The 20,362-nt window shown below is 35.9% G+C and overlaps 1 pseudogene; it reads left to right on the forward strand.

Moving 5' to 3' along the window:
- The first annotated feature begins 7,669 nt into the window (after positions 1-7,669).
- LOC121102229 lies at positions 7,670-8,153 on the forward strand (annotated as a pseudogene).
- Positions 8,154-20,362: the final 12,209 nt, after the last annotated feature.

A 20,362-nucleotide genomic window follows, 5' to 3' on the forward strand; every position in this document is an offset into this window, starting at 1 on the left:
GTTTCAGGACCTGGATGAGCTGTTTCTCCACTCTGAGAAAGATTTATTCCAGTCTTCCCTTAACTGCTTCATCCTGCAAATGTCCCTGTGAGTGCCACCTGCTTGTAAAAGGTCCTCAACTTTTGCATCTAAATCGGGTCCTTTCCTGTTAATTTCTTTTACATAGTTTTATTTGTTTCTTTCAGTGCACTCTTCTTTTCTAATCACTTCTGTTTGGTTTTTTGTTTATTTATTTATTTACTTATCTATTTATCTCTCCCCTTCCCCAGGGATTGTAAATGTCATATTCATTGTTATATTTCTAGTGCTTACCATAGTATGGCACAGTATCAGGTGTATTTTAGACACGCAAAAGTATTTGTTGAATGAATGAACAAATAAACAATATTACCACATCTGGTACATCTGGTATATATACTGAAAAATCTGAGCTCTGAACTTTACTAGCCTACAGAGAGTATGGTATTTGAATTCCATCAGCCTACGCTCAACTGATCTCGAGTCACAATGAAATAATTCAAAAACTCCTTTAAAAACTGAGAGACAGTATAATGAATATGATGTCCCTCAGGAAAAGTTAGGAAGTATGAATCTCTTCTCCACAAGTAACTCATGTTATCAACTTTCAAACATTTTTCTATTTTTCTGCATGCTGAAGAAAATGTCACCATGCTATGCACACATATGCTGAAAGCATGTTTAAGTTATAATTTGTCAAATTGTGTAATTCATTTAAAAGTCAGAAATACCCAGCAAAGAATCATTATGTTGTTTACATTGATTCAGTCTGAAGAAAAGTTTTAAAAGTTTGATTTATTTCATATATTAAGTTCAAAATGTAAGTAATTTTAATTCCAGAGCCTGCCATATCTCACAAAACAGTGTTCAATTTTCCTGATACCATTACTTGGAATCTACTTAGATTTTCAAAGAAAGAAAGAGAGTGAAGCAGGTACCAAGACTGAAGATTAGAAGTCATTTTAAGTATGTGTCTACATTTTAAAGATACAATAAACCTTATGCAATAATGTATCTTAGACTGGGAGGATTGTAGGATGTGATATATCTCATTTTGGGGAGTTCAGAATAGTCATTCAAACAAATTACTTGCCAAACTTTGGTTGGGATGAGAAAACTTCATTTTGAGCCCAAGGGAAATTTTTATAGCTTTTCATATAACTTCTTTCATGAGGACCACTATTCTACAAACAATTTTGCTTTCTTAGTATGACTGCCAAGGGAATTTTTTGCTATGTTGTCCATTCTGTATCCATTTAATCAACTGTCTCCTAAAAGAAACTGGCTACATCTAACCCCATTTCTTCTTCTCTTTGGTTTCCTTTAATAATGACCTCGGTTGGAGACAATTTTGTATACTTCGTTACTATTAACCATTACAGATGGCAAATAAAAAGTCCTAGGGTTTCATAGAAATTCATCTTAAATGCACATTGCTCTCTCAATCCAACTCTGAAAACTGAACCTTTGCATTTATTTTTAAGTGAAAACAAGGTACAAAACTTTGTCTTCACCACAGCCAATGTCAAGCACATACAGCTATGCTTCACTGTTATTTTCAGGTTACGCAAAATGCCTTCCATATTTTCACCTTTTTATAATGAATTCTGCAGTACATATGCAAACACTACTCTAACCTTTGAAGTAGGAAATCTGTCTCTAGCTAATATTCCCATCCTGTCAGAGTCATCCAGCTAAGTGATATTGATGGGACTTTAATGATAGAAATTAATTACAGGGTTGAGTTGTTTCTCACCATCGTGTGCCACCGTGTTGTCACATTGCTTTCAGCTTCGGTGCTCCCTGCCACTTGTCTCTCAAGAAAGTTTTGCTTGTAATTGAAGTATGTGCATGTTTATCTCAGTTTGAACATATGTGTATGTGGAGGAGAGAAGATTCCATTTTGCTGATCACAGCTTGTGATGATTATTTAGCTCTTCGGATCACTTTTATTTTCCAGAGTCTATTTCTGCCTTCTAGGAAGCATTTCTTTGAAAGAGACATTTGAAAACATCAAAAGCAGGTACCCTAGAGCTGCCGCTGGCCATTTTTTACAAACAATAAGGATCGTATAAATATTGTTAACTTTATAAATATTCTACTTAGAATATATTCAAATGGATCAACATTCAAGTACAAAATATTACTACAATTAATCCGTGGTTGGAGAAACTTCATAGTAACACAATGATCCTTAAAATATAAGATTTTGAAGTATTTATGAACATGGATGGGGCAGAGGTAGAGGTTAGGAAGGGTAAGGAAATTGACTACGGGCAACATGATCTTAGGGAAATCTCTTAAGCTCATAAACCGCGTATGAAAATAATGGAAGTCTAGGTGATGTCTTTTTATTTTAAAATGAGGGAGAACATGATAGAATCAGTGGAAGACGATTATTGGAAAGAAGCCTAGAAGACATTTTTTTTTAAAGTAGCTTTGACCACAAACCACATTAAGAAACACATTTCACATCGTAACACATATATGTATAAACACACACACAGCTAAAACACATTTCAAGAGACAGTAATTATCCTTATTATATGCTCTGTACTTTAAAGTATTTTTTTCTTATTTGTTCTATTTTACCTAATAGTTTGAAAAACATAAACCACCCCCCATCTCCTTATTTTACAAATGAAGAAAGTGTTGCGACAGATTGCATGATTTTCCCAAGGAGGGACAGAGTGCTACGTGCAGACCTCTGACCCCGTAACTCCCAGGGTGGCATAGTTTCTATTATGGTTCAAGGAAAAGAACTCAGGACTGACTTTTTTCAAAACCCAGGTTCGGTGCTGGTTCTTCCACTTTCAGCTTTGTGAGATACCTTAAATTTTACCAGAAGGAGGTAAGAACAAAAACAAACAAAAATATACTGTTGTGTGACCTTGAGCAAACCATGAACTGGTTCCTGCTTTACAGGTTTCCACATGCCCACCTTACAGTACCTCAACCGCTGACGGCTACTCTACCCGGTTGCTCTAAGTTTTAAGTGATACAGCTTACACTCCGCTATCAAGTACACTCTTACCAGCTAAAGGCCCCTGCCCTCCCAAACATCTTCTAGGTTGCTAGAATTCAATTTTCCTATCACTAGATTAATGCTCCATCAGTAAATCTGATATGAAGAACTGGTATTACTAAATAGTCAATAATATTTTACATGGGTGAGAAAACCTTCCAAGGTCACTATCTTATTGAGCCAAGAGTAGCCATGTGAAGTGTGCACGTTAGTTCCCTTGTTGTTCCCTGTTTATTGATCACCTTAGATATGTTCCATGATTGCCCAAGTGCTCGTGTCATATACACAGTAAATGTAGGACTGATCGGGCCTTCTAAGTTCTAAACTAGTGCTCTTTCCAGAATATAGATAAAGTATACATGTAGGATAACAGAGTCAGAAGCACCTGGAGCTAAGTTCTATGTTGAAGTGAATCTCCCCGGGCTGGTTTTATAGTAGAGCTGATGCTGCCTTCTTACAAAGCTTATGGCACCTTCTCAATGAACTAAGGATATTCACCATCTGTGATACAAACTGAAAAACAAGCAAACAGTTTTGCTCTGGCCTTCAAATATCTAGTGTCGAATTGCTCTTTGAATGGAAGACATATATTACAGATTAGAATGCATTTTTAATAAAATTCACATATTGATTATAAGACAAGTAACTCTGCATTGATTTTCAGAGGCATATTGTCTTATGGTTTGGTTTGCATTGACAATTTGAATGACTTGTCCTGAGTGAGCATCCAGGATGGGTAGTCGAAACTGAACTCACAACTTCCAGGAGAGCTGTAGCTGGACCGACGCATGGTTCCCTCTCACTCCCTATTTCCCACTGTCAGCACCAGCATTGCACAGCCCTGATGGCTGCTGTGCGAAGCTCTATAGCTTTAGAAGAGCAGAAGTAAGAGGAGGAGATAAGCTGGGATGACTGAAGAAGCCCAAGTCTCGGGATGTGTTCTATGGCAGGGAGCCCTTGCCCATATGCGGAGGTCCGGCTGTGGTGGCCATCTGTCTCCATTTGCCTGAGATTGAGAGGAACGTGGGACTGCGGGTGCTAAACTGGGGAAGTCCCAGACAAACTGGGAAAAGTTGGTCGTTCTATGTCCTGCCCCCAAGATGAATCTCTAAACTGTCTAGAATAATTTATCTTTGTCATGTTCCTGGCATTTCAAAAATTCAAGATTAGTTCGATTTGACATGAAAAATAGATAAACAGGCAAAAACAACTTGGGGAGTCTAAAGGGTTAAAAATTAATTTGTTAAAATTTGTGTCTCTCTCCTTAAAAGTTATCTACTCTAGGCTCAAAGGGAATAAAGTTTTGGGTAATATGTGGGGAGAGGAGGGAACAAAATTATAACTGGGTTCATGGGACACTTTATGATATAAAAGAAGGCAGACTTTCTTTACTCACCTTTCCGAAGTACAAGTATGGAGGCTGTCTGGGAGAATGGGCGGGTAAGAGCAGTGGGTGCCTGGGGAGAGAGCCAACAGGGGCTTAGGAAAGAGGTAAAAGGGATGATATGAAGAGATATGGATAGCCTATTTGGGAAAAACCTTTTGGGTCAGTCACCAACCCAGAATCAGAAAAGAAACATTCTACTGAGATCACATACGTGCCCAACTCTATTGTGTTTCCAGCCCAGTTTTGTTCTTCTCTTGTTATCCCATGAATCTCAACTCTAAGAAGTGGAACCAAAGCTAGCAGCGTAAGTACCAGTCACTTGTTTGAGCCTCTGGGGATTTATCAGTGACCAAAACAGACACAAAAATCCTTCTCTCACAGAGCTTATAATCTAGGGTGAAGGGGAGGCAGGCGAGCTATAAAGCAAATTGGTGAAGTTTCCAGTACCTTAGGTTGTTATCAATGCTTTAGAGAAAGACAAAGCAAGGAAAAGGGGTAAGATATCGGAGTGTTGCATGTGCATGAAGAGCTCACTAAGGAGGTGAAATTTGGAAGCAAGTACACTTAAAAATGCTTTAGAAGTCAGGACATATTAGCTGGATATTACTTTGGAGATTTAATTTTTGTAGAGCCGGTAGGTAAGTGCAAAGGAAAGCTTTGCTTCTAAATCAATAAATAATAAAGGAAGAACACTAAGCACAGTTGGAAAAAGTTAAAGCGGCTGACAGCAGGATCAAGCTTCCCTATGCTCGTAAGACTATATTACTGCCATTTTATTTCATTTTCATTTGTTTGTTTGGAATTGACCAGAGAAATACTAGAATGTGCTCTCTGCCTGAACCCTCAGGCACTATATTTTACAAAGAAACCTCTATGAGTAAGCCAGGGCACAGCACATAAACTAGAATTTCTCTTGACACAATTCATCTCATACTTTTGTTTCAGCAAAAACTAGACATCCTTCAACCCAAGTTATAGAAACTCACAGCCTGAAGCATTGAATTGCATTGGACATAAAAACCCTCATTCAAAAATAACTTATTTAAACATTCTGTTATAGCTGCATGGAATTTATCTATCAAAGAGGTGAGTAGGTCCTACATCAGTAATTCCTGATTTTCCTACACACCCCATAAACCTCCAACAAATTCAATATTTTAAATGGGAAAGCCAGCATCTTTCGTTTTTCAGAAATGTGATACTATAATGATATTTTCTTTTCAAATTATGGAAGTGTTCTTTTTGAGTAGGAGAGGCATTCCAAATACTTCCTGGCACTTAAGGGTAGATCTGTATTTTACTAAATTTGATAGATATTGATATTTACCACAGTCACAGCATTTCGGTTACCTGACGTGAAAGGAAGCACCACTTTAAGACTATGGAGAACAATCGCCTTTCCTGAATTATTCTGGCTACTGATTGTCTTGAGTGGATGACAAAGGTAAAAGGAAGCAGAGCTGGGATTATATCACAAGTATTCATGTGATGTGAATTACAAGAAAATATTAAATTAGCTTGTGATATTTGATAGCATCAGTAATTAATTACTTTGCACACTGGCTGCAGAATCTTCCATTTCTGGAAATCAACAGTGGCTTCTCAAGGAACAGGTAATTGTGCCTCCTTCCTCATGAGCATAAATACAGAAGTTTCTGTCTATTTGGAGGCCCTACATCAAAGTTTGGCATAAATCTGAAAACTATAGAATACTTCGCGACAGAAGTCTGTAGGCTGATCTTTCCCCTGACTTTGTGGGGTGGCTCTATTGTCATTTAGGACTGGTTGAGTTGCGGCACCAGGAAGGACTGGCCTGAGGTTGCCTCAGCTTAGGTTCTCATTGCTGAATCAAAGCACTTAGTAAAATTATTGTATCGGCATGACCATTAATTCTTTTTACAAAGCGTTGACTGGGTGGGTTGCCCTGCCCAGCTATCAGTCTCAACTCTTAGTCAATAGGAAAACAAAAAGAAAAGGTCTAAGCTTGACGAAGCTAAACGACTGAAATCAATTTAATGTATGATAGATAATGTCCCTTACAGTGACCACTTTTGATTTCTTATTGACTTTTTTCTTTACAAAATGGGGGAGGGCCACTGTTGCTAAAATCCATGAATACTCTTTTTTCATCTACTGGTAGTCCCTTATCACGATTAGTTCAAACGGTGCCACGTACTCATACGGCCAAAAGTGTATTAAACATTATATGTCTACCTTTTTAATGTGTTTGTATAGTTGTTTTATTCTGGAATAATGCTTAGGTTATCTGTGAATCACTCCTAGGCTTTTAATTTCCTGGAATAATTTAGAAAACTAAGAAGAAAAATAACAAAAGAGACAGACAGAAAGAGCATTTTTGACTGCAAAGGGAGAACTTCATCAGGAAGAAATAATGAAACATATATGCCAAGACAAAATTTCAAATATGATACCTTCCTCACTGTGGGTGCTTGGTTTGAGATGAAAAAGAGAAGAAGCAGTCCCATGCCCATTATCTAGTTATCCTTCAAATTACTGATTGCATAACAAGTGCCTAAAAGATGAGTACAATTCAGTCTTCCTTAAAGAGTTCATGAAAAAGTGCGGGACTGGTACATAAACATGTATGTGTGTGTGTGTATGTGTTTGTGTCTATACACATGTATACAAACATGCATATATACATGAGATGTATATGTGAGTATACTATTATACTGTATCTAAATATATTATGTATTGTAATAAAGTTATATACTATACCATATTATATATAAAAGTAGTACAAATCCAAGTTATTATATTGCAGTTAGAATTTGTAATACAAATGCAAAATACAAACACAATTAGAATGGAGAATACGCTTTAGCAGGTATATCTATATACTAAGATATTTATATTAGCTTGTTTTATTTGATACCACAATGGTATATAACCACCAGCTGTCAATCAAATATGTCAGTCAAAGCCAAATTTACACGTACACAAAACAGGCTTAAAAGGATGCAGCTAGAGCTCCTCACCACCATTACCGCTCTTGCTCTGGCAGGGGCCCACTTTCACTCTTGAAAGTAACTACACTAACCTGCTCAATAAACTCTATCCCCCCATTCTGGTCTCAGGTCTCCAATTATTTGGTGCACGTGGGTCAAGAACCGAATGACCCCGTGATACATATACTTGCACAAAGCCTTGTTATTCCACATTAAAAGACATCTTATTTCTTCCTTTCAGCCAGAACCACCACCTTGCATTAATTCACCAAAATGACCAACACAAAGTGAAAGACGAGAGGCACCCATTATACGTTCTTTAGGCCTTTCAGAAAATACGGAGTGGTTCCTTTGGCTACATACATGTGAATCTACAAGAAAGGTGATATCGTAGACATCAAGGGGATGGAGACTGTTTGAAAAGGAACACCCTGCAAATGTTACCATGGCAACACTGGAAGGCTACAGTGTTACCCAGCATGCTGTTCACATTGTTGTAAACAAATAAGTTAAGGGCAAGATTCTTGCCAAAGAAATTAATGGATCTATCGAGCACATTAAGCACTCAAACAGCGGAGATAGTTTCCTGAAGCATGTGAAAGAAAATGATCGGAAAAAGAAGGAAGCCAAAGAGAAAGGTACTGGGGTTCAACTGACATGCCAGCCCGCTCCACCGAGAGAAGCACACTTTGTGAGAACCAATGGACAGGAGCCCGAGCTGCTGGAACCCATTCCCTATGAATTCATGGCATGATAAGTGTCAAAAAATTAAAAGACCTCAAGGCTGTTCTAATAACATTTCTGTGGGATAGTCAGGAATTTGTCTTACCTATTCCACAAGGAAGAATGTATATATAAAGTATTTGCCTAGAGTTCAAGATAAATCACAGTAGAACTGAATTTTTAATCAAATGCCCTTCTGAACTAGTTCTCTTCTCTCTCCCTCTCTGTCTGCATCTCTGTTTCTGTTGTTCTTTTTATGCGACTGGCTCTTTTCCTTCTTTTTGTTTATTCGTTCTAGTTCTCTGTATTATATAGGATTACTTTTCATAATTTTTATTTGCTCATGATAATTTCCATTTCATCAAGTCATCCACATTGTTAGCAATCGGATGTACATGGTATTTTTGTTAACAGTGGTTGAGGGGCCAGCTGCTATGGTATGGGAGGTCCTGAAGGAATAGATATTAGTTATGGACCATCCACAAGGAATGTTTATAATTCCTTAGTGGAAACTGCCTGGTTTTCACTGTGGGTGCAAAAATAATTCTTTCATCTTGCCTCAGGGTTCAACATTTTCAGGTGGATTTTGAGAGAAGCCTCTTTCAGCAGTTCCATTCAGATTATCCATTTACCTGTTCTTTGCTTTCAATTTACCTTCATTTTAAACCATTTTGTACAATAGTACTAATAATCCTAGTCTGGTTTTGGAATTTTCTAGAAAAGCAGCCTGGCCAAATCGCAATAAGATATATAAATTGGACATGACTTGTTTCATAAAAATATTAACTAGATGTGAGTTCTTGGGTAGGTTGACTTATTTGGGCCTCTGGCTGTTTATTATTGTTGTCTCACTTTTTTGTGGGGGTAGATTTATAATCATAATTTTCACAAATCCCAATGAGTATTTATACAATGAATATTTACTTTCTATAACTGTTAAGTCCTGCTAAACCAAATTTCATAGTATGATTATATAATATTTAAGTTCCTGTGGTGAAATACAAGACGAATGAGATGAGGCGCTCAAGGTCCCCATGTGTTCAAAATCCCACATTAACTAACAGAGTGAACTTGAGTAAGTCAGTGAACCCGTTTTTGTCTCTTCAACTATTGAACGAAGGTTCCAAAAAAAGGTTGGTGTCATGCTAACATTCTAAAACCCCATCTTCCTTCCAGGAAGAAACTATTCTAAGCATGGGTAACGATTGCTAGAGTATTGTCCAACATTAGGCCAGAACATCAGATTCTTCGCTTAGGCCCCGGCTTCTCCCACTTCTAAGCTGTATTTAGCAAAAACTGAACAACGATGAATGGCAGATTTTTAGTTGGAGAGTGTTCAGGAGCAGTTACAGTTTGTAATTCCATAAACAATGAAATTGATAGAGAATCCAATAAACTGATCGAGAATATCTCAGAGACGAAGGAAAGGCATTAAAAAACAGAGTTGAGAGGGGCGCCTGGGTGATGCAGTCAGGTAAGCAACAGTTTCAGTTTTGGATCAGGTCATGGCCCCAGGGTCATGAGATCAAGCCCCAGGTGGGTCTCTCTGCTCAGATACCCATCCATCTGTCTCCTTCTGCCCACCCCCCTCACCTTCTCTCTAAAATAAATGAATACATCTTGAGAAAAAATGAGTTGAGAAAGAGAACAAAAGACAGTCAGAAATGTGATATAAAATAATAAGGGACACAGACAGGTCTAATAGATGGAGTGCAAGCACATTTGGTGGGTAATGGTAAGTGACAGTGAAGAAATAAAGGTTGGAATAAGGCATATTGTGATATTGGTTCCCAATAAGCAATATAATGACACCTGACAGCTGGGATCTCTAGAAAATTCACATCAGTGATGTTCATTCCAATAATTAAAAATAAATGAAAAATTGACTTCTTTATTGCTTTCTTTTTGAGTGCTTTCTTTACAGTTTTTAAATGTAAGGTAAGAAAGTTTTTTCAGGCAAAATATACAATAAGTGTTTGGTGAATGACTTAATTTTTAACTTATAATATTATCAATAGCTAAATGTTTTTAAGTTCAGGTATTATTAATCAGGTAAGAGTTTAAATGTGCTCTCTAATAATATTATGTTGGCTGATAGAACATAAATGCTACTGACTAGAAAACTTTGACAGATTACAAAGAAAAATACAATCTATTGTATCTCAAGCTAGACTGTAGCCAAATAGGATATCTAGAAGTCACTTGATGATATGACGCCCACATATTAGAGTAACTGATAAAGAATATGATGAACTTTGGATAAAGAGTTTTTTTTAGAGGACATATTCACACTAGCCACTTATGATCTGGGACTTAGGCTTTTTAAAATGTAGACGTGAGAAGTAGGTGAAGAAGAAATAGTTTAGGAATTTTTAAATATACTTTTACATTTGGCACATCGTTTGAATCAAGCATTTTGGTGTTAGGGTACAGAAGGGAAATAACATCATACAGACACACTGACATGACAGGAATGCATTGCCAAGATGGTTATTAAGATTAACTAGAGCTATTATGAATGCTAGCCATAGAGAAAGTTGCTTTATTCATTCTACTATCAACAGTTCACAATTTCATACAACTATTTATTGAGAGCCTGCTACATGTTTAATGTTGTGCCAGACTGTTTAGAGAATTCAAGGAACATTATGTGAATTGATCTAACAGAGTTTTGAGCTGGAGAATCAATTTCAACACAAAGATAGCAATTAGAGAACAACATAGGCCTTTATAACTAAGGAACTGGTAAAGGCGCAGGAATGTTTGACCTGAGAAATCTGATATTTTTGGTCTATGCTTTAGTCTACATCCCATCATTTAACATTTGTCAGCCACTAAGGAAAAAAAACTTGGTGAAAACTTTTTTAAAAATTAAATTAAATTAATTTATTATTATTATTGAAGTATGGTTGACATACAACGTTATATTATTTTCAGGTGTACAACATAGTCATTTGACAATTCTATACTTTACTCAATGATCACCAAATAAGTATAGTCACCATCTGTCACCATACAATGACATTATGATGTTATTTTCTATATTCCCTATGCTGTACTTTTCATCTCCATGACTTATTTATTTCATAACCAGACATTTGTACCTCTAAATCCACTTCCTCTATTTGCCCATCTAATCACCCACCTCCCCTCTGCAAACCACCAGTTTGTTCTCTGTATCTAAGAGTGATTGTTTCTGTTTGTTTGCTCATTTGTTTTGTTTTTTAGATTCCACATATAAGTGAAATCATATGGTATTTGTCTTTCTCTGTCTGACTTTTTTCACTTAGCATAATACCTTCTAGGTCCATCCATGTAGTTACAAATGGCAAGATTTCATTCTTTTTTATGGCTTAGATAGAAAAATAGATAGATAGATACCTCGCATCTTTATTGATTCATCTATCAATGGACACTTGGATTGCTTCTGTATCTTGGGTATTGGAAATAATGCTGCAATAAGAATAGGGGTGCATATATCTTTCTGAATTAGTGTTTTCATTTTCTTTGAGTAAATACCCATGAGCAGAATTACTGGATCATACGATATTTCTGTTTTTAATTTTTTGAGGAACCTCTATACTGTTTCCACAGTGGCTTCACCAGTTTACATTCCTACAACCTACATGAGGGTTCATTCCCCTTTCTCCATATCTTTGCCAACAGTTCTTATTTGTTTCCTGTCTTTTGGATACCAACAATTCTGACCGATGAGAAGATATCTCATTGTGGTTTTGATTTGCATTTTTTCTGATGATCAGTGACATTGAGCATCTTTTTATGTGTCTGTTGGCCACCTACGTAAATTTTCTGGAAAAATGTCTACTCAGGTTCTCTGCCCACTTTTAATCAGATTGCTTGTTTTTTTATGTTGAGTTGTATAAGTTCTTTATATATTTTGCATACTAACCTCTTATTGGAATGTCATTTGCAGATATCTTCTCCCATTTAGTAGGTTGACTTTGTTTTTTCAATGGTTTCCTTTGCTGAGCAAAAGTCTTTTTACTTTAGTGTAGTCCCAATAGTTTATTTTTGCTTTTGTTTCCCTTACCTAAGGAGACGTATCTATAAATATGTTGCTAAGGCCGATGTCTAAGAGATTACTGTCTATGTTTTCTTTTAGGAGTTTTATGGTTTCAGGTTCCACATCTAGATCTTTAATCTACCTTTTGCATTTATTTTTTGTGTATGGTATAAGAAGTGGTCCATTTTCATTCTTTTGTGTATAGCTGTCCAGTTTTTCCAACACCATTTATTGAAAATACTGTCTTTTCCCCAGTGTGTATTTTTGCCTCTCTTGCTGTAGATTAATTGATCATGTAAATGTGGGTTTATTTCTGAGCAAAAGCTTCCTAGATGTCCCTTTCTGCTAACGAAATACAATAAAAAAAACTAATTTTTTCATAGTATTTACTTCATGCCTGACATTATTTGAGGTGCTTTATATATAATATTTGGTTAATCTTCACTAAAAGAGTCAGATATTATGGAATTTAAAAGATGAAAAAAATGAGAAATCAATAATTTTCTTTGGTTTACACTGTTGGCAAAAAGTGGCTTTGAGATGACGCCATGTAGTTGATTCTAGAGTCTGTGATTTTAGCCGGGACCCTTTCATCCCAAAGCTCTTCTAATTTTATAAAGCTTTAAAATATATTCTATAAAGGTGACTGCAGTGTAATGGGACATGAAAGGATTAAACAGCAGCTAAGTGAATGCTTAATATTATATCACAGGGTACATTATGGTACTGCTCAAATGAAGACCCATTGGAAACTTTCACCTAACTAATGGAGAAATCAAAAGGCACTTATCCCATCATAGCACTCTTCCATCTCCATTAACACCCACCACCCGTAATGCCAACACAGCACACACATACCATACAGATGCATAGCAGAATGAATGAGCATAACACTGTGTCAGCCATCCCTAGAGTACATAATGAGAAGCCAACAGTACTGTGTGACCAGTCATAAAGGTTTTGAAGTAAAACTGGCTAAGTGGAACTACAGACCAGGGCATGCAGACAGCATGGTGACTGTACAAGGATATAACCTCAGTCACCCTCATTAACACTTACCTCTTGTTCCTCACTGAAGAAAAATTAGGAACAGCTATCTCTATTATACCACGTTTATACATTTTAATATGTTCAGCACATTGCATATGGATTTTTGTATAGAATGTGGGCTCGGTCATTCTGGCTACACTTTTTGGTCATCAATGAAAGTATTCATTTAAATGCCCCTTTAATTATTATGAAGATAAATGCATGGTATTTATAGATACAAATATTATAAATATACTGGAATGAGAGAAAGAGAGAGTGAGCGCTCACCTAGGATACCCTGTTTGATTATTACAGTTATTATAGTAAAGATTTTGGGGGACCAGAGTAGTGGTAGGACCCAGTACCATCTCTTTCTGGTTATGCTGCATTTAATACAGACAACAGAAGTTCCGAGGAGAAAGTAGAGTCCATGAAGGAGGCTTGCAGAAGAGATGGGTTTTTCAAGCAAGTCTTGATAGGAACTTTGAAGTCTCAGATGATCACTATGTGCCTACAACAAGCTTTCATTAGCCCTAAGTGATACTGCTGCCTAAATGTATTTGGTAGATGTGGCTATTTTCCTTTGAATCTTGAAAAAGCCAAAGATGCGTAAAGTTAGAATCAGTAAAGAGCAATATTAAAGTATAACATACCATGAGAAAGAAGCAGATTCAGAAGGCCATTTGCAACTTAGTAAAATTTAATGATTATCTTTCTTTAATGAACTTTCTTTCATCTCTGTAATTACATATGTACACAAGGGCACCCTACTTCTCATGTATTTTTATACATCTATTAGATACAACAGAAACTCAGAGACTGTCATCTTATAATGGAGAGCATTGTAAGTCCATGATAAACTTTTCGATAATTTTTATCCTTCAGCCAAAGGCTGAAAATAATTCATGAGCAGCCAACGCAGTAAAATGTTATTTGTGACTCACATAATCTTTATAGTAATTTCTTTTGTGATGTTCTCTAGACTAGCAACTATCTTATCTCACTCTGAAATTTTAGCATCAACTCTTAGATTTATATAAATAAAATAGTGGGGAGAGTGGTCAGGCTTGTATTTACTCCTACCTCTGTGTACCAGGATGCCTTAGTTACACATATTTGAAAACAAACCTCTTACAGCAAATGATTTCTGAATGGACCCTCATGAAACTTTACAGTTTGCTAACAATGAAATATGTAATTTGATTCAAATCTTCACAAAGTACAAATGGACAGAATTCGTACATCCAGAACGAGAGGAGGATTATGGCTCAGCATGGCACGTGGCCTGTGAAGGAAGTAGAAAGCTGATTGTTACACTTTGTGCTTATAAACAAAATAGAAATGTAATTTTAAGACTCCTGGGAATGATTGAAATCCAACAACAAGAAAAGTGATATATTCTCACTTCTCATGTAAGTCATAATGAACAAAAAATATGCATATTAAAAAACAAATGATTATTCAGAACATTTTTAATAGCCAGTGTCTCAACACGTAGCAGTCAGTTGTATGTATTACAAATGTATAATAAAAAATTCTTACTATTACAAATATTTAGGTTCAAGGGCCAACTTAATTGGAGAAACATATTTAGCTAAGACCCTCCGGGAACTGTGTCTTTGATTTATTTCCCTGTCACACTGTTTTATTCTGTTTCCCAATCTCAAAAAGTCATATTACCTGAACTTTTTAAAGATTGTGGGATGGCAGTTCCTTTAAAGGTTATTCATGATCAGTGTTTGAAAATGGCACTTCAGTGCTGATATTGGCTTAACTTGCCAGTTTCCCTTGTTACTTACCATATATTAAACCTGATTAAAACAAAATAATGAGAGTAATAGACTACACCATGATTTCGTTCTTATCTGTTCTTTTGCAGTTTTGTGTATTTGTTTAATATAACATTATCTCATTATATTGCAATTATTTGCTTATTGAACAATGTCTTTAACTGGCCTAAAAGAATCTGAAGGGCAAAAAATGTGAGTGGGGTGGTACAGATTCTGTGTCTTTGGTGTCCGCAATGCCATGAGGCTGGGGAAGGCGTGTCTGCCATTATGTGGCTAGAACAAAAGATTTATTTAAAGTGAGCATCAGTGTGTTTTTAAAAAATCCGAGTGGCAAGTCTAAAAACAGCCCTTTTATGCTCATGACACTTTAGATGAGAAAGGCAGGTTCTTAAATTAAACGTATCTTATTTATTTGTATTTTGTTTAAAGGTTCTAATAGTGCATTCTTGCAAAGTATTCAGTAATTCAAGCCAACTTTCCTATTGCCATTCGAGGTTCGTGAGGTTTTACCGTATACTTCCCCTTTAGGGTTAATTTAGGCAGGAATTACCTTCACATCCTGTTTTTATTCTTTGTATAGTTATAGATTACAAATAATTTATGTCATGGAGATTTTTAAAGAGCTCATCAGTATCTGTTTACAGTTAATGATTTTCCAACTGTTGTTCAATTATGTCATCATCAGATGATTTTTTAATGTGGGAGAAGTGACAAATGATTATTTAACTATCACAAAGGATCATTTCAAAACCATAAATGACCGTATAAGTATGGTTATCCTAGAAATGATGACACCAGTCTGAATTTATTGAAAATAAGCTCTTGTTGTATTTTGGGCAAGAATCAAAGGTAAAAGTCGTGGGGAGAAATTAGATCGGACATACAGTAATTAAAGCCATCCCAATTGCAGCATTAGAAAGGCTAATTTTATATGGCATTCATGAGTAAAATATTTGAAGTGTCATAAGAAGTACTTAAGGAAAGTACTGCCTCCTAAACTCCCCAGGGCATATTCTGTGCTCTCTCTAGCACTGCTTTTTTCTCTACAGCTATTTCAAAATGCTGAGGGTTAAGAAAGCAGAACTGCTTCTGTTCATGTATGTTTATTAGAAACAGTTGGTTATGGAAAACACCGCGGCCTTGGATGATTCAAACTTGTCTGGATTTTTCAGGTAATTAAACACAGATGAGCATTGATGACTGCTGGGATTTTTTGAACTTTTTCTAATACTCTTGATATATGGATGTGAGGAGATGTGCTACCTACAGCCTATATACACGGACAGAAAAAGTTCTTTTTGTTCCCAAACGCTTCTGCAGCTCATTACCATATGGCAAATTTATGTTGATGAGTCTTCTCCCACTCTGAGATTCATCAACCACTTCTTGGCTCAGTTTTAGCTCAGACTGGTACTGTGATATGGTTGCAGAGTTTTTGCTTCAGTTTTGTATTGATTTAATATTCATTGGATAAGCATTATCAACTTAGTGTTAGTCTCTGAAGCCATTAGTATAATGAGGATTGGACTTTTCATGGGGTGATTTCAAAAGTGTCAAGGACACTGTAATACATGATACCTATGGTATCCTGGCCCCCAGGGTGAGAGATGAGGGATGTCAAACATGGATGTGATTTCTGAAGACTAGGAGGAGGCTCTTGGAGAACTTTTCTTCAAGACTTGCTTAATATGCAGCAGTTGGGACATTAGAACCAGGATTCTTCATCTTAAACTAAGTATACAACACTTTGTCCTATGGTTGACGAGTTTAAACAAGTGACAATTGTTTTAATCAAAACATTGGTTTATTGTTTTGAGATTTTTTTTTCTTTCTTTAGTAAGACTTTATTTTTTTAGAGTAGTTTTAGGTTCACAGCAAAATTTAGGGGAAGGTACAGAGATTTCCCACATACCCTCTGAACCACACACGCACAGCCTTCTGTATTACCAACACCTCCCACCAGAGTGCTACATTTATTTCAATTGATGAACCTAGATTGACATATCAGAATCACTCAAAGTCCATAATTTCCATTATAGTTCACTCTTGGTGCTGTGCATTCTATTGGGTTGTTCGTGTGGACAAATGTTATAATGACATAAATGCATCATTATGGTATCAGACAGAGTATTTTCACTGCCCTAAAAATCCTCTGTGCCTCACCTACCCATTCCTCCCCCTTCCCAGCCCCTGACAACCACTGGTCTTTTTTACCATGTCTATAGTTTTGCTTTATTCAGAATGGCATGTAGTTAGAATTATATAGTGTTTAGACTTTTCAGATTGGTTTCTTTCTCTTAGTGATATGCATTTAAGGTTACTCTATGTCTTTTCATAGAGTGATAGTTCATTTCTTTCTAGTGCCTAATAATATTCATACTATCCCATTGTCTGGATGGACCACAGTTTATTTATCCATTCACCTACTGAAGGACGTCTTGGATGCCTCCAAGTCTTGACAATCATGAATAAAGGTGCTAGAACCATCTGTGTGCAGGTTTTTCTACGGACCTAAGTTTTCAACTCCTTTGGATAAATACCAAGAGCATAATTATTGTATCATATGGTACCAGTATGTTTAGTCTTGCTAGAAACCACCAAACTGTCTTCCAAAGTGGTTGTGCCATTTTGCATTCCCATCGACAATAAACGAGAGCTCCTGTTGTTCTTGTCAGTATTTGATATCAGTGTTCTGAATGTTTGCCATTCTAATAGGTGTGTAAGGGTATTTTATTGTTATTTTAATTTGCCTTTTCCTGATGACATATGATGTGGAGATCTTTTCACCTGCTTACTTGCCCTCTGTATATCTTCTTTGGAGAGTATCTGTTAAGGCATTTGACTAATTTTTAATTTGCTTTCTCATTGCTGAGTTTTAAGTGTTCTTTGTATGTTTTGGATAATAGTCCTTTATCAGATGTTTTACAAATATTTTCTCCCAGTCTGTGGCTTTTCTTTTCATTCTCTTGGCATTGTATTTCACAAAGCAGAGATTTTTATTTTTAATGAAGTCTAAAGTTTCCATTATTTCTTTCATGAACTCTGCCTTTGGTGTTGTATTTAAAAAGTCATCACCATACCCAAGGGTCATCTAGGTTTTTTCCCTATGTTACCTTCTAGGAGTTTTATACATTTAGGTCTATCATCCATTTAGAGTTCATTTATGTGAAGGTCTGTGTCTAGATTTTTTTTTTCACACGTAGATGTCCAGTTGTTCCAGCCACATTTGTTGAAAAGACTGTCTCTGCTTTATTGCATTTATTGCCATTGCTCCTTTGCTAAAGATCAATTGATTGTATGGGAATCTATTTCTGGGCTCTTTATTCTGTTCCATTGATTTATTTGTTTCTTCTTTCTCCAGTAGCACACTGTCTCAATTGCTGTAGCTTTATAGTAAGTCTTGAAATCACGTATTGTAAGTCCTCCAGCTTTATTCTTCTGCTTCATTATTGTATTGGCTATTCTAGGTTTTTTGCTTCTCCATGTATACTTTACATTCAGTTTGTTGATATCCAAGATAACTTGTGGGTGATAAGAAAATAACAATCTGGGTTGTATCAAATCTGTAGATCAAATTTGGAACAACTGACATCTTGACAATATTGAATTTTCCAATCCACAAACATAAAATATTTCTCCATTTATTTATTTCTTCTTTGATTTCATTCATCAGAGCTCTGTAATTTTTCTCATATAGATTGTGTACATATTTTGTTAGATATGTACCTAAGTAATTCATTTTGGGGGTGCTAATATAAATGGTATTAGGTTTTTAATTTCAAATTTCACTTGTTCATTGCTATTATATAAGAAGTTTGACTTTCGTAGATTAACCTGGTGTTCTGCAACCTTGCCATAATCAGATTTAAAAATGTAGACTCATTAATTGTAACAAAGGTACCACTCTGGTGTGGGATCTTGATAGTGGGGAAAGCTGTGTATGTGTGAGGTTAAGGGATATATGAGAAATCTCTGTACCTTCTAGCCATTTTTGTTGTGAAACTAAAACTGTTCCAAAATCTAAAAAAGAAAGAAAAGAAAATTGCCTTTGTGAAATCTATCCTTATTTATCAGGAGACCAATTTACTGAAGAAGAATATATTCAACATATATATGGTCAATTAGAGAAAAACCAAGAAGTTACACTTCACTGATTGAGAAACTCATGGCATTATATTTTATCAGAGCACGTTTGCAAAACCAAAGGTGACTATGAACTAAAAAGGAATTAGCTTACAGAACATTTACAAATTTCCTAAAATTTTGATATTTAAATTTTGCCCTTATTTTGTATTTATCTACCTTGTCATTGTAGAGCACAGTGATAGCTGGTTAGCATTTGTCCAGAAATAAAGCTTCTGCTGACAAAACTGGTCTGGACCTGAACAGTTCTGAGTAACTGTTGCTTTTGAGTTCTTGAAGCAGTGCGCTGCTAGAGGAGGTGGCAATGCTTCCACAGCCTTTGTCAGGTGTAGGCTTGGGTCTACATACCGGGAACATTCCTCCCCTAGCCACTGGATGGAATAGGCCATGGTCAGCCTGAAGCCAAGTGGAAATACCCAGAGGAAGAGAAGAACTGCCAATACACTTCTAGTGGGGAAGAGAAGAGGATTCCACCAGTAAGGTATCTCTTTCCGGCAGCCATATTTCTTCCATTGCAGAAGTTCTATGCATTCGCTATACCTGATGCCATCTACAATACTCTTACCTCTGAAAATAACATGTCCATTGAAAAGCACCATAATGCTGCACTTCGTAAAGTCATAATAAATGAAAATGATGATACAGTGTTTTTCTTAGAAAGATTAGATATATTGTCATGATAAAGTCTTTTATAATAATTAAACATTTTCTTCTTTCTCCAATGATCATTTTGATTCTATTTTTTCATTTTACGTTTTAAGCCAAGTATTTAAACTAGGATCTCTGTAAGGTCTCACTGTTTTCATAGATTATATTACTAGCTTTGCATATGTTCATCCACAGACCATAATATGAAAGAGCCATCAAATTGTTTATTACTTTTGTCAAACATAAGGGAGCATTTCATTCAAAAGATAATGTTTCTCTTGTGAGCTTTATCTATATGAATAGTCATAGTTACATATTTTTGTATTTTCAAAACATGCAGAGACACAAAAAGCTACTAAAACAACAAAGAAAACATTTTTAGCAAGACGTTAATTAATTGTTAAAGACTTGAAATCATCACATTCCTTACTAGTTGACACACATATGCTAAAATACAAAGTACTTCAAAATGATATTCATTGAATTAATAAGATATTTTATATACAGTTTAGTTGTTCTTGGGCTCTAGTAATAAACTTGATTACCCTTTTTCCCTAAGGTAGAATTCGAAGATTTTATTTTCCTGTATTCTGACAGAAGTGGAAA

The sequence above is a fragment of the Ursus maritimus genome, unplaced genomic scaffold (assembly GCF_017311325.1).
Source record: "Ursus maritimus isolate PB19 unplaced genomic scaffold, ASM1731132v1 scaffold_13, whole genome shotgun sequence".
In the NCBI taxonomy this organism is placed as follows: Eukaryota; Metazoa; Chordata; class Mammalia; order Carnivora; family Ursidae; genus Ursus; species Ursus maritimus.